Source organism: Sminthopsis crassicaudata, chromosome 6 (assembly GCF_048593235.1).
Source record: "Sminthopsis crassicaudata isolate SCR6 chromosome 6, ASM4859323v1, whole genome shotgun sequence".
Taxonomy (NCBI): domain Eukaryota; kingdom Metazoa; phylum Chordata; class Mammalia; order Dasyuromorphia; family Dasyuridae; genus Sminthopsis; species Sminthopsis crassicaudata.
The window spans coordinates 68,436,479-68,451,134 of NC_133622.1; the positions used below are offsets into that span (position 1 = coordinate 68,436,479).

General features: G+C 34.9%; 1 protein-coding gene across 3 annotated transcripts in view; it reads right to left on the minus strand.

Annotated features, from left to right (window-relative positions):
* Nucleotides 1–14,656, minus strand: part of CLGN (calmegin) — a 78,665-nt gene that overhangs the window by 62,409 nt on the left and 1,600 nt on the right. The window lies entirely within an intron of this gene.

The window sequence follows — 14,656 nt, forward strand, 5'->3', positions numbered from 1 at the left end:
ATCTTATATTATGCATAAAAGATTATTTATTATAGTCTTTAAAGCTATAATTTGTTAATCAATAAACAATAACCATAGTAGTGATAGGGTACAACTTTTAGGGGAAATATAGCAATAATTCTAAGGTCCCCTGACCTTATTATCATTATTTTTATTGTTCTAACAATTTGTCTGCCAATGATTGTAAAAGTCTTCTGGGACTATTATATAATAGTATTTCTTCCCTTAGACTTTAGGGAAGATATATCATTGCTCCTGAGGCCCTCTGACATTAGAATGCTATTGTTCTAACAATCTGTCAATGATTCTAAAGTCTTCTGGCCTTAGAATAGTCCTACAAACATTACTGACTGAGAAGACAGATGATCTGTTGATCAGTGATAAACAAGTTCCAGAGACAATAATGAACAGGCAACTCCTCAAAACTACTTGAAAGCCATAAAATCAGCAAATAAGTAACATGAAGCTCTGGCCTAACTGTCCTATAAATCTATCTTCTTACTCTTGGTTCTTTGCTAAGTTCTTTTGGAACTTAGCCCACCTTCAATTGGCATTATAATTACAATAAACTTTATCCTTTTTTCTTGGAGATGGGTTCAAGCTTGCAAATTCTTTTGAGACACCCGATTTTTCTTGCACAATATGGCAAATATGGAAATACATTTGAAATTATTGTACATGTATAACCTATATAATCTATATCAAATTGCTTACTGCCTTGGGGTGGGGGGAAAAAGGGAGAAAAATTTGGAACCCAAAATCTGTGTGTGTTTGTTTTTTTTAACTAAAGCTTTTATTTTCAAAACATATAATTTTCAACATTCACCCTTGAAAAAAAAAAAAAAGAAAAAAACCAACATTCATATACCATAACTCCAATTGATGGGCTACATTCAGTTTCCAGTTTCTTGCCACTACAAAAAGGGCTGCCAGGCAAAAATTTACCAGCTTAGGGGAGGGAAGGGAAGGAAAAGAAGGGAAGGGGAGGGAGGGAGGAAGAGAGGAAGGAAGAGAGAGGAAAAGAGGAGGGAAAAGGAAGAAAAGGAGGAAAAAGGGGGAGAGAGGGAAAGAGGAAGGGAGAGAGGTAGGAAAGAAGAAGAGAAGGAGGGAGGAGGGGAGGGACCTTACATCTGGAATGTCCAGACTAGCTTTCTAGAGGATCTCTGGATGGGCTTTGGCCTTAGTGGAGGAGTGAAGGAGGTGGGAGAGCCACCATAAGGATGGTTAAGGATGGAGTCTGGGGTCTGAGATCGAGCTTGAGCACACATATTCTATCCTCTCCAGTCCTCTCAGCCCTTATATATCTTAGTATGATTACATCACTACAGCACACTGAGCATATGCCAACTATAGAACCATTACATCACCACATCACACTAAGTATATGTGAACTAGAGACCCATTATCTCATCTATCACACCAGTAAACACCCTGCTGAAATGAAAGTATACAGAGTTCCAGCCCTCTACATATACCCTAGTCAGTCCCCTGCTCCCTTTTTCAAGTACTGTAGATACCCAAGCTCCAAACTAGAAATTTGCTGCAAGTTTTATAGCCAGCATTCTTTGCTGCAAAAATTCTACAGGAATGTATGTAATGTTCTGGTTGTTTTTTTGGAGGTCTTAGAGCCTTCTTTCAGCTAAGTAATCACCACAAGAATGGCCAGGTGTTAAAGTCCAAATTCTTTATTGTCTCCTTCACAGTCTTATCTCCTTGCCAGGGGCCTGAACTAGCTTCCTGGAGGTCCTCCAGAATGTGTCTTGGTTTCTGTGGAGGAAGTAGGAGGACTACCAAGAAGGTCTCGGTCTTGAACTCTGTCTCAGTCCTAGAGCTTGTGCTCCAGCCTCCAGTCCTATCTCCCCCAAGTCTATCCTAGTCCCCCATCATGGTGGGAGATGGAATGAATGTCTCTGGCTGAGCTTGTCCCCGCTTATATACTCTATTATAATAACATCATCATAGCTATGAATCTTGTAGAATAGGTGTCAATCTTATAGAACTATGTTAAATACTAAGTACATGTATTGAACTAGAGAACTATTAATCACCAGGCTAAACTAGATAACCATTGTCTTATCACTTCCACTGAATTAACACCTTGTTGTAAGAATTTCTCCAGAATTTTGGCCCATTACAGAGGAATAAGAGGGAAAAATTGGCAGGACATATCTGCATTCAATCCCACACCTGACACTGCTCTTCCCTAGAGATCTCAGAGCTTCAAATGACAATTAAACCCAGGTTGTAAGAACACAAGCTTGGCAATGCTCTGAAATGAATAAGGTACAGCTGGAGGAGGGGAAGGGTTTTCTATGTAGCAGCACTCCACTAAACCTCAAAGCCACTTAGGGCAAACGTACACTAGTAAACTGCAAATTGTTCAATGTAGTGAGGAAGCCAACACCTTTTGAGAGCCAACAATTAGTGAAAACAGTATTAACAGGGAAGGGATAAAAACAATGAGAAAGATGAAAAGGACCTTGAGCTTAATAAACAGTTAAATCAATAGGAAAAACATTGACAGCAAAAAGAAATACGGATTCCAGACCTAGCAAATGAGTTCAGACATATATGACTAAATATTGGAAAATAAAGGAAAAGGACTCAACATGTGATGAGAAAGAGGACCTTATGGAAATGAAGCCACATTCTGTTCCTGGGACATTTACAAAGAGAAATAAAAATGACAGCAGAATTTATGGCCTGAACAATAGAAATAACTGGCTGAATAAAAGACTGGAATCTATAATGGCATGTCTCATCAATGAAACAAAAGATATTCATATTGGGAAAGCAAATACACAGAAATAAAGGGCACGCTAAAAGAAGAGACGCAATGAATAATAAAATTAAAACTTTTTTTTCCAAGAAAAACATGTTGATTTTTGAGATGATTAAATTGATATTGTATATTTTTTATTGATACTATGTATAATTGATTCTGTCCTGTAACATGGTTCTTGTAACTCAATTCAGAATTCAGCTGGTCTATAATGGGTTAAGAAATCCAGTTCTCTTAACTAATTATTCTTGCCTCAAGGAATTCTTCTATCTTTGGGGGATGAAGGTGGTCACAAGTGTTAGGTCATATTTTTTAACACTATTAATCTATCCTTTAAGGAAATATGATTTGCTATCCAAAGAAATCTGTCCTTCTATCTTTGGGCTTGCAGGGTTTCTGAATCACAGGGAGGGAAGGAGTGGGCCATTATTAGTCCCTTATTTCCAACTTCTAACTAATTGTATTATCTCCCACACCTCAGCTATATAATCAATCATGTTGTATCCAACTCCATAATGTCACCTACCCTGTTCTGTTCTTTATCCTGTGAGTCTCCAAAACTTATAAAAAGGGGAATTATCCTTTTACTCAGTCTTGGTTGGAACTGAGACAGCTGTGACCTGTATTATTCCCAGGTTCATGCCACGTAAATAAAATAGTATCTTGGTTGGAGAAATGTCTCTCAAGTTTATTCTTTTGTTAAATTTCACTCTACATATCTTAAAAGACATGGTGTAATGCCAGAGAAACTGAGGCAAGATGGAGATTAGAGAGTTTTTAATATTTTTATTTGGATTTCTGAGAGGGAGAGATTTTCTGGAACCAAAGTATCCATATTTTGGTCCCAAGGCTGACGTCTTAAAGCATTCAGTATCAGGCTCGAATGTGAGATTCTAATGAATTATAAATGTGGCTCCAAGATGGAGGAGACAAAGGCAGGGGGTGAATTCAGAACACTGAGATCGGTAATTTCCAGAGACAGAACATCAATCCAGTTCTGACAGGGTGGGGAGTGAAGACCATAAATTCTGATAAACTGGGAGTGCAGAGAAGTAGTCACTAGAGACAAAGTCTGGAACTTAAGAGACAGAGGATGCCAATTAGATATCTGAGATAGGACATCTGGAATTTTATCTTTTGGAATGACAAGAGTGGTCAGATCTACAGCCCTAATTATCTCAGTCCTAATGGTCAGGAAAGGGGGGTTGCAATCAGGGAAATTGAGGCAAAATAATTCAAGGAACTGAGGCATAACAATTTAGGGAAACTGAGGCAGAACAATAAAAGGAAACTGTAGCACAATAATGGTTCAGAGATTAACAGTTTCCCAGAAGTATATGACAAGTAAAAAATGTAAATGCCATAATATAAGAAAATTGTATAGGAAATATTATGAAAGATTCAAAAGATTGTCTTCAGGGGGAAAAAAAAAAAAACATAACTAAGGATGCCAATGCCAATTCAATTCAGAAACAAATCCAAGAAAAAGATTTTCAAATACAAAGAAAAGATAATTTGAATATCACAAGATTACTCTGAACCCACTAAAAGAGGGATCAGGATATATACTGAAGAACAATGAAGTTCTCAGGACGCAGCCCAGAGTGACCTACACTATCAATCTGAGTTTAATTATACATGAGAAAACATTTGTTGGGGGGGGAAAAACTGAAGTGATGATGCACCCCCAAACAATAGGAAAACAGAGGAAAAATACAGCAAAGAGACCAGTAAGAGACTTTTTTCTAAATGAATACAAAGATTCAACTGAAAAGATAGAAGTTAGATACTGAAAAAGATGCAGAGACAAACATTGAGGCATTGTGAATAGTCTTGAGAAATGTCAACTACAGATGAATCAATCTTTTTTTTTCATGGGATTACATTACAAAATAGGAGGGTAAAGAGATAGCAGGGATGAGTATAGTTTATGATGTGCCAAATTCAGGGCTAGAAATGAAAGGAAGGGTGATCTCTATGGTCTCAAATGCAGGGGAATAAAAGAGAAAGAGACGCTTTTATATGTGAAGAGAGAACTTCTGTGATGGGAAATCATGTGCTGGTTGCTCTGTGGGGATTTGGTACTTTAAAGAAACCACTCATGCTGGGGAGTGGGGGGAGGGGAATGTATGGGGCAGTCCTCCCAAGTGGCAGAGTCCTCTCCTCTGTCTCCAGAGAAATGGCATTTTTCTGGGAGTGAAGCACACTGTAAAAGGAAATCTGTAAAGTAAGCTCTACAAAGTAGTGGCAGTAACTGTTTAGAGTGAACAATCAAGAATGTGTAAGATTCCATGGAATGTAGAGAATACAGAAACACTAGATAGGGCACAGAAGTCATGAATCCAAGGAGGACCTAGGATAGACAGAAAGAAAAGATGGATAATGAAGAAAATGAGAGAAATCATTTCCATAAAGAGGTACAAAAATTTTTTTTTTTTTTTAATTAAGGAACAGGACAGGACTAGGACTGGTTAAAGGGGAAGAAAAGAAAAGGTGATCTACTTAGTCAAAGAAAAAAAAAAAAAGAACAGAAGAATTAAATGGCCAGATAAAAGCAGTAAATAAAAAGGAACTAATAAACAGAATTCCAAATAGGAAAGGGTATCAAATGTAATAGGGAACTGAGTGTGAGGGGAAAAGAGTCAGTGAGAAATTACTTTAAGGTACCTGAAGATATTGGCTAAGATGATAGGAAAAGATAATGATAAATTTTGAAGGGGAAGTGAGAAAGCTAGGACATTAATACATTCTGGAGAGCAATATGGAATTATGCCTAAAGAGCTATTAAAACTGTGCATACCCTTTGACCCAGCAGTGTCTTTCCTGGGTCTGTAACCCAAGGAATAAATAAAAGAAAAATATATAAAAGAAGGAAGAGGACCCACATGTACAAAAATGTTTGTGGCAACCCTTTTTGTAGTGGCAAGGAACTGGAAACTGAGTGGATGCCTGTCAGTTGGAGAATGGCTGAATAAGTTATAGTATATGAATGTTATGGAATATTATTGTTCTATAAGAAACAATCAGCAGGATGATTTCATAGAGACCTGGAGACTTGCATGATGCCAAGTGAAAAGAACATTGTACACTGCAACAAGAAGATTATGTAATGATCAACTGTGAGGGCCACAGCTCTTTCCAAGAAAGGAGATGATTCAGGCCAGTTTCAATGGTCTGGTGATAGTGTTCTGATTTTTCTTACACAAAATGAGAAATATGGAAATAGGTTTTAAAAAATTATATATGTTTAAATTATGATTGCCTGTTGTCTTGGGGAAGAAGGAAGTAAGACAGGAAGGAAAAAAAATTAGAACACAGAAAATTATTTTTACATGTATTTGAAAAAATAAAATGCATTGAGGTAAAAATACAAAATATATTAAAAATAATTTTAAAGAATGAAGGAAATTTTTTTTAAAAAAGACATACAAAGAACAAAACTTAAGAGAATAGGACAAAATGTATTAATCAATCAAGTAAATCCAAAAAAGCAGGAGTTGCAACCATGCTTATAATGCAATAACATTCAAAAAATAAACAAGTAACATATTATATGAAAAGAATCAGACAATAAACCAGTGTCAGTAATAAACTTATACATACCAAATGCCTTAGTATCCAAATTCAGAAAGGAACTACTAAATGAGCTATAAGAAGACAGAAAGTAACACAAAATTGATAGAAGACTTCAATGGTTTTTCTCAGTCTTAGTTATGTCTAATAAAAGGATTTTTAAAAAGTGGGGAGAGGGGAACATCATAAACTCAGTGAGCTGCTGGGAACAATTAGAGCTAAAGAGGTCCTATGGCATCTTATAAAAATGAACTGGTACCACATATAACTTGTTAAAAAAAAAAAAAAAGCTGATCATATATTAAGGTACAGAGATATTGCAAACAAATATAAAAAGAAAAAAATATCAAATACAACCTATGCAGGCCATAATGAAACAAAAACACTCAAGGTCCACAGACACAAGAGACAGAGCTAAATGGAGAGTTAACAATGAAATCCTAAGTGGATCAAAGAACAATGAAATCCTCAATGAATCAAAGAACAAATCACAGAAACAGTGAAATAATTATGTTTTATACACACATATATATTACATGAGTAAAAAATAATCAAAACAACATACCAAAATGTCTAGAATGTTGTTAAAGAATCCTCAAGGGGGGAAAAATCCTATCCCTAAAAATATACATTGTTAAGTTTTTTTAAAATATATATATTTTTTATTTTTTCTATTGCTAAAATAGAAAAATTTAAGAAGGAACAAATGAGATATGAGATTAATTTAGAAACAAATGATAAAATCAAAATGAAAACTAAAAGCTAATTTGCTGAAGAGTAATAAAATTTATAAACTGTTAGCTAATTTGATCAAAAAAGAGAACATAAAATCAACTCAATAAAATAACAAATGAACAAGGAGAAATCACAATAAAACTAGAATAAAAAGAATCAGAAAACATTATAACTACACATGAACAAAACCAAAAATACAAAAGAGAGAAATAACTTCCAAAATAAATACTCAAACTATCAGAAGACCAGATAGAAATCTTAAATAACCACATCTCAGAAAAGGAAATAAATCCAGCTGTAAAAGAACTCCCAAAGGAAAAAAAAAACTTTGGTCCAGATGGATTCAGAAAAGTCAATCAAACTTTTGAAGAATAATTAATGCCCATAATTCACAGTTCTCAAAAACAGAGAAAGAAAACACTATCAGAATCCTTTTATAAGACAAATACACTAATATCTAAATTAGGGAAGAATAAACAAGAAAAACTATAGGTCTCATTAATGAACAATGACTCAAAAATTTAAAACAAAATCCTGTTAAACAGACTAAAAACAACTTATTCAAAAATCATCCATTATGAATCCATTATGGGGATTTATACTAATAACATAAGTACAGTTCAGCATTAGAAAAACAACAACAACAAACTTAATTAAAAACCAAAGCCACGATTATCTTTTTGCATCCCGAGCATTTGGCACAGTGCCTGGAACAGAGTTGTTCAGTTTTTTTTCAGTCATGCCTGACTCTTTATGACCCCATGCATGTCTCTCCGTGAGGTTTTCTTGCAAAAATACTGCAGAGCTTTGCCATTTCCCTCTCTAGTGGCAAACATAAATTAAGTGACTTAGCCATGGTCATATGGCGAAAGTTTCCAAAGAACATAACAGGCACTTAATACATGTTTAATGACTGGAATTTTAAAGGGATTAACAGAAAGATGGGGAGGGATAACATTGGTAGATTAAGGGAAGCAGTGGTCAGAAGTAAAACAGACTCCTCCAGAGAGGACAGGGTAACATTGCAGCAAACTTCCCATCGCTGGAGGCCTTCAAGCAGAGCCTGAGAGATATGGGGAATAGGAATTCTTGCTCTTGCATAGGTTGGACTGAAAATCTTCTGGAATCCCTTCAAACTCTCTCTAATGACATTTCAGTCCTCCAAAAGATACCAATGGGAGGTGACAACCTGATAATTGAAAGTCTTGGGAGTTGGAGGAATGTGCTTATTAACCTTTAACCAGGATGAGATGAAACACCTTGGCTCAGGAAAAATCAAATGTGCCAATTCCTAGTTTAAATAACTTTAGTGTCTTAATAGATGATAAACAACAACAACAACAAAGGAGAGGAAGGAAGGGGGGAGAGACAGAGAGAAAGACAGAGACAAAGAAAGTGAGTCAACAATTATACATGGCTGAAGACAAGTTTCCCTTCCATTTCCTTTTTGTAACAGGAATGAGGGCAGGGAGGGAAAAAGAATTGTAAAGGAGAAACTCTAGAATACTGAAAACAAGGATTTGGGGATTCACTATTCAGTCCAAGCTCGAGTCAGATGGAAAAGAATCTTGTATGGGGCCATGTAAATTGTATCAACTGATATGATCAACAGAGAGATATCTGTGAAGTTAGGGAAAAAAGCTTACATGATATTTGCTACAATGACTTTCTCTTCCTTAGATCCATTTACCTAGAACTAAGTATCTCAATGAAAACAATCAATAAAAGAAAAGGATTTTTTAAATTTTTTACAGTTACTATCCTCCAAAGACAGTAACTAACCATCATAATTGGACCCTAACATGACATCAGAACAGTATACAAGGATGGATGGATGGACACATAAAGACATAATGTTTATATTTATATGAAATCCATGCTGGAGGTGACAATTGTGAACAAATGAGTGGGCAAAATTTCAGGCTTCATTACTAAGAAATGACAACTTTAGATCATCAGTATCTATTCTCTCAATTATAATGGGAATCATATACAGATGAAATAAGGACATCTTCAATGAGAATACTAATATAGAACAAGTAGACTTTAACAACAGATCGAATTATTACAACTTCACAACTGACTGAAAAATCTAGAAAACAGCTTCCTGCACTTATTTAACTCTTTGGTTATGAAGAAGTATTTGATTCAGCAGATTTGTTATTTCTATAACAATTGCATATAGTTAATTAGGCCGTCATCAAAAAACCATTAAGCAGAGGGGCCAAGATTTAAATTTAAGTGTTATAACTCCAAATCCAGTCCTCTTCCCTGTCATATAGATGTTACAATTATTTTCAGAATGGTCTTTTTGAAGCTTATGCTTATCATGAGAAGTATGAAATGATATGACCAAATAATTGTTTTATGAAACAACATTCCTTATCTCTGAAAGTATTTATAGTGAAACCAACTCCATCAATAACTTTTGCTTATTTCTCTAAATGAGAATCTATGAGCCATCTTAACATAACCTGTGTCAAAGTTTTCATTTCAAATTAATTAAGGGTTATCTCATGTATGTTGTCAGCAGGTAACCACCAAGGAAAACAATATTTCATCTAGATAAAAAGGAATTAAAAGGCCCAAGCAACTGGTAAACTTAAAAAATAAGACCTTTCTTCTCAGATGAAAAAGTGCTACACACATTACAACAATTTAAGACAAGGGGCATCAATAAAGTGATCAGAATTGTAGCCAGAGCTCAGAAGCTAAATCCCATTCTCTGATTGTATTCAAGGGTCTAGACTCTAGAGGAATAGACAGACAAATGAGAGTGGCTCAAAACCTGAGTTGTGTTAAACCTAAAAAGCTAGGGGAAAACCTGAAAACTTTTAAAAACGTGATTTTTCTTTTGCTAGGGTATCACAACCCAGAAAATAATTATGCTTCCTCCAGGAGTATTCATTAAGCACACAGACCCTTTCTGGTTTCTACCATTCTCCTTTTTGTCCTTTGTTGTCTAAATATCCTTAATTTTCCTGTAAGTCATCAGTCCAAATGTTTCATCAAAACTTAAAAGTTTTTGTACACCCACCTATGTATAGGTGATCCACATACCATTAAACTTGTCTTCATGCTATTGCACAGCTAACTTGCTATCACCTTTTATACTACTGTCTGATTCTTTCATTCAGGTGGATCTTTTAATCCTCTCGTGGTATCAGCAGTAACACAAAATGCTTAGCATATTTTCATAGGCTCTGAATCTCTTCCTCCTAGCTCTGGGCAGGTCATTTCATACAGGGATCACTTTAAGGTTTAATAAGAACTACTCATTTAGGACTTATAAAAACTGCCTCTCATCATTTCAAGGATAAATCCAAACAAGGAATAATTTTTCCACTATATCCAATTTAGTATAATCTCCCCTTACCCTTACCCTATAAGACCTTATATAATGGAAAAATGTGAGATTTGAGGATTTAACTCTAGGCATTCAGTTATAAAATCACCATCGCTAGTTTCTTTTATCCTACAAATTCCTAAGAGGTCATTCAAGCATTAGGCTAACTAGAAGACTTCAAGCCATTTTGTCATAGTAACCATTCCTAAATAGATTTTGTTTTCCTGTATTTTTTTTTCTCTCCCTTGGTGTGTGTGTGTGTGTCTCTATCTCTCTCTCTCACACACACACACACATACACATATCCTACTCCCCTTCTTCCCTCCCCCCCCCCCAAATACTTAAATAACACTGTCTTGTCAAGGAAGAATAAATTTGACTCCGGTTGAGAGCTACTTCTGGATACTGTATCTAGGGAATTTTACAACTATAGTTCCCTTATCCCCACTGATACCCCATATTTACTCCTCTTAAGTCTGAGAAGTTGGACCTAAAATTCTGATTCAATTAATACAATGATTATTTAAAAAAAAACAAAAAAAAAAACCCTCTAAATGTTTTTCAAGGGGAGGAGAAGGTAAACAAGATGAGTTCATTATAATGTTTTATTAATATGTAAAAATAGGTATACACATCACACCTCTCAGATTGGCTAAGATGACAGGAAAAGATAAATGTTGGAGGGGAAATGGGAAAACTGGACCCTAATTCATTGTTGGTGGAGTTGTGAAAGGGATCCAACCATTCTGAAGAGAATTTGGAATTATGCCAAAAGGGCTATTATCCATACCCTTTGATTCAGCAATGTTTCTATTGTTTACTATATCCCAAAGAGATCATAAAAAGGGATGCAAAAATGTTTGTAGTTGCCCTTTAACAAGGAACTGGAAATTGAGAGGATGCTAATCAGTAGGAAAACTGAATAAGTTATATGAATGTAATGGAATATTACTGTTCTAGAAGAAATAACGAGCAGGCTGATTTCAGAAATGTCTCTAAGACTTTCATACTTATATAAATGTAAACCATTAGCTCCTGGAATTTGCCATGTGAACATAAGAAAATTAGTTGAGGTACAACACTGATTTATGGATGAAATGCTCCTTGCCTGTGTTAAGCTTTATTTTATTTTTTTCAAAGAGATAGTGTTAGGGGGCAACTAGGTGGAGCAGTGGATAGAACACCAGCCTTGAATTCTGGAGGACCCGAGTTCAAATGTGGTCTCAGACACTTAACTGTAACTTAACTTAGCTGTGTGACCCTGGGCAAGTCACTTAACCCCAGCCTCAGGGAAAAAAAAAAAAAAGAGATAGTGTTAGATTCCCCAAAGTGAAAGTCCTTTGAGGAATTGTAACTTCTGATAAAAACATCTTAACTAAAATATTATAGCACAAAATAAGTATGCTGTAAACTATATCACTTTGACTTTTTACTTGCCAATGCTTTACTACTTAACTCAATTTTTAAAAAAGATGCAGATTTTAAAAATATGTATATATGACTAAGAAAATTAATTTTACATATCAAAATAGAGGATACAACTATCTATTGACAAATTCTAAAAGCATAGCTGATGAATAAATTGGTAGATACATATGCCAGAAGTGAAATCAGAGTATAAAATATTTAGACAAATATTCAAATTATACAAGAGCAATATTAAAAGGTCTGAAAATTTGTGTGAGCAAATTAACAGATAACAATAATAATTATATAGCACTAAGATTTGTAAACAAAAATAATGGCCAAAATACATCAGAGACCAAGGTAATCCCAATATCATGAAATAGTTAAAATAAACATGGCACTCTTGAAGAAAGGTGGAAAAGTAAAGCTTCTATACATTTATGTAAGAATACAAAAAAAGGAATTAAGCATAAAATCGAGGACCATCTAAAATGGCTCTAGAATATAATATAAACAAGTATTATGAAACAGAATCTTAGCTTAGCCTGAGCTGATATTGACAGTCCTACTCTATTCAATCAATGATTTCAATTTTTTTTTTCTTTCCCCCATCCACACCACCACCCACATAAGAGTTCAAGTCTGTACATTTGGTGCTATTCTTTATGCTTTCCTAGATGTGCTAAATTAAAAGTACGTTGGGTAAATTCAATCAAAAGAGTGTACCCAAGAATTGTGATTAAGTTCAACTTTGAGAAAGGAATGTAGTTGATTTTTCTGAATCCAGTCCTTTCACCATTTCCAAAACAATCATATGTCACAATTCATTTTGTCTTTTCCCCAATTCATGGAGATTCCTTTAGTTTCCAATTCTTAGTCACAACAAAGAGATGCTATCAATTTTTCTCATATATATATGTCCTTTTTCTTTTATCTTTTTGGGGTCCAGACTTTAGTAGTGGTATTGTGGGGTCAAAGAAGTTCTTGAACTTCTTGAAAAAATTTTCTTGAAAAAGCAGTTTATATATGGTGCCTCTACTTCCTTTCCTTTCAATAAATTCTAAGCCCTCTGCTTACCTCATTATTCAAAACTACTCTTCCCAAAGATTTGTCTTAATTGACAAGTCTTAACTGCTGCCTTTTCTCAATCTACATCCTTCTTGATTTAACTGTAGCCTTTGATATCAACAGTCATCCTTTCCTTCCGCACCACTCTTTCTCTTCTGCTTTTACACCTTCTCAATCACCTTTTTTGTTGAACTTTCATTTAGCTCAGGTGGTTCTCTTCTTTCCCCTAACCCCTCACCTATACTCTCTTCCATTATCTTGTCTGGTCATCTTTTCAACTTCCATGAATTCAATGAACTATTAATTTCTAAGCAAATGATTTCCAAATCTGTATACCTAGGCTCTCTTTTATGAGCTCTACTTTCCCACTGCCAATTGCCTTTGGCCATCTCAAACTAGACTTATATAGACACCTCAAAATCAGCATGTCCAAAACAGAATTCATGTATCATCTTTTCCCTGCAAACACCCCTTCCTTCCCCTTTAACAAACTTCAGTTACATAAATCACTAACTATTGAAAGAAGAATTTCAATGAAATTGTTTTTTTTTTTCCCTTGAAATGTCTATCTCTTCAATTTCACTACTTTCAACCTCTGTTTTACTCATTTCTCTCCTGGAATTGTTGACAACAATAATCAATGCCCTCCTAATTCACTATATTCAGTATCTGTTGTTTTAGTTCTCATCCTCCCTTCTCCATGGCAAGGAAAATCCCTATTCATGCACTTTGCATCTATAAATAATGGGAGAAACTGTGCTTAGACATCTAACTCAGTCATCAGGCATGTTCAAATGAGATAATGTGTATAGCACTTTGCAAACCTTAGAATGCTGTGAATGTCAGATATAATTCTGAGGTTATACATGTGTACCAATAACAGGTTTGCACCCATGAAGACAGGGTACCTATTAAAATAAAGCTGATAAGCTCACCACAACAACTTCTAATAGAATAATCAATTTTCTCCTCATCCAAGGACCCTATCACAAATGTTTAGGATATCCAAAAAAGTGTTTGCTGCTTCTTAACTGAATATATGGCAACAAACTAAAATGTTGGGTATCAAAAGAAAACTGGTGAAATAAAAACAAGTGTTCTCTTTATCCACAGCCTCAGAAGCCAAGGACCATGATTAGAATGGGTCCATTTACTCAACTTATCTCCAAGTTAAATTTCCCAAATCAAAGAATTTTGGATTTAGTAACAGCAAAATCTGTGATGATTGAACATTTTGCCTGCTACTGAGTTTAATGATTTTTCACCCCTATGTATAACTTTCTATTCTGTTTCCTTCACATTCATGTGTTCAGTTTTGTTTTTTTTTTTAATTCCATAAATGTTAAGCAGAACTTTTCAGTGTGTTTAAAATGTTCAGAAGGATCATGGATCTGGAGTAAAAGACCTTAGATTTTCTAGGGAGGCTAAATGGACTCACTTCAGGTCATTCAGGTAATAAATGAAAGTTAGCATCAGAACCATCCAAGGCATCTCACTCCAGAGCTAGGGAGTTTTTCACTCTCCCACACTTGGATCAAATCAATAAAAAGTTCTAAAATGGTCATAAAAGTACTTATGGGAAAAAACTGGATAAAATGAATGTCAACCCAACAATGTTGGAAAAAATCAGATAATTGTCAAAATTACAAATAATACTCCATAAGTTTCACAAGCTGTTGCAATTACCATAATTTTAATTTTCCAATTAAAAAACTCCCAGAAAATGGCTTAGTACTGAAATCCAG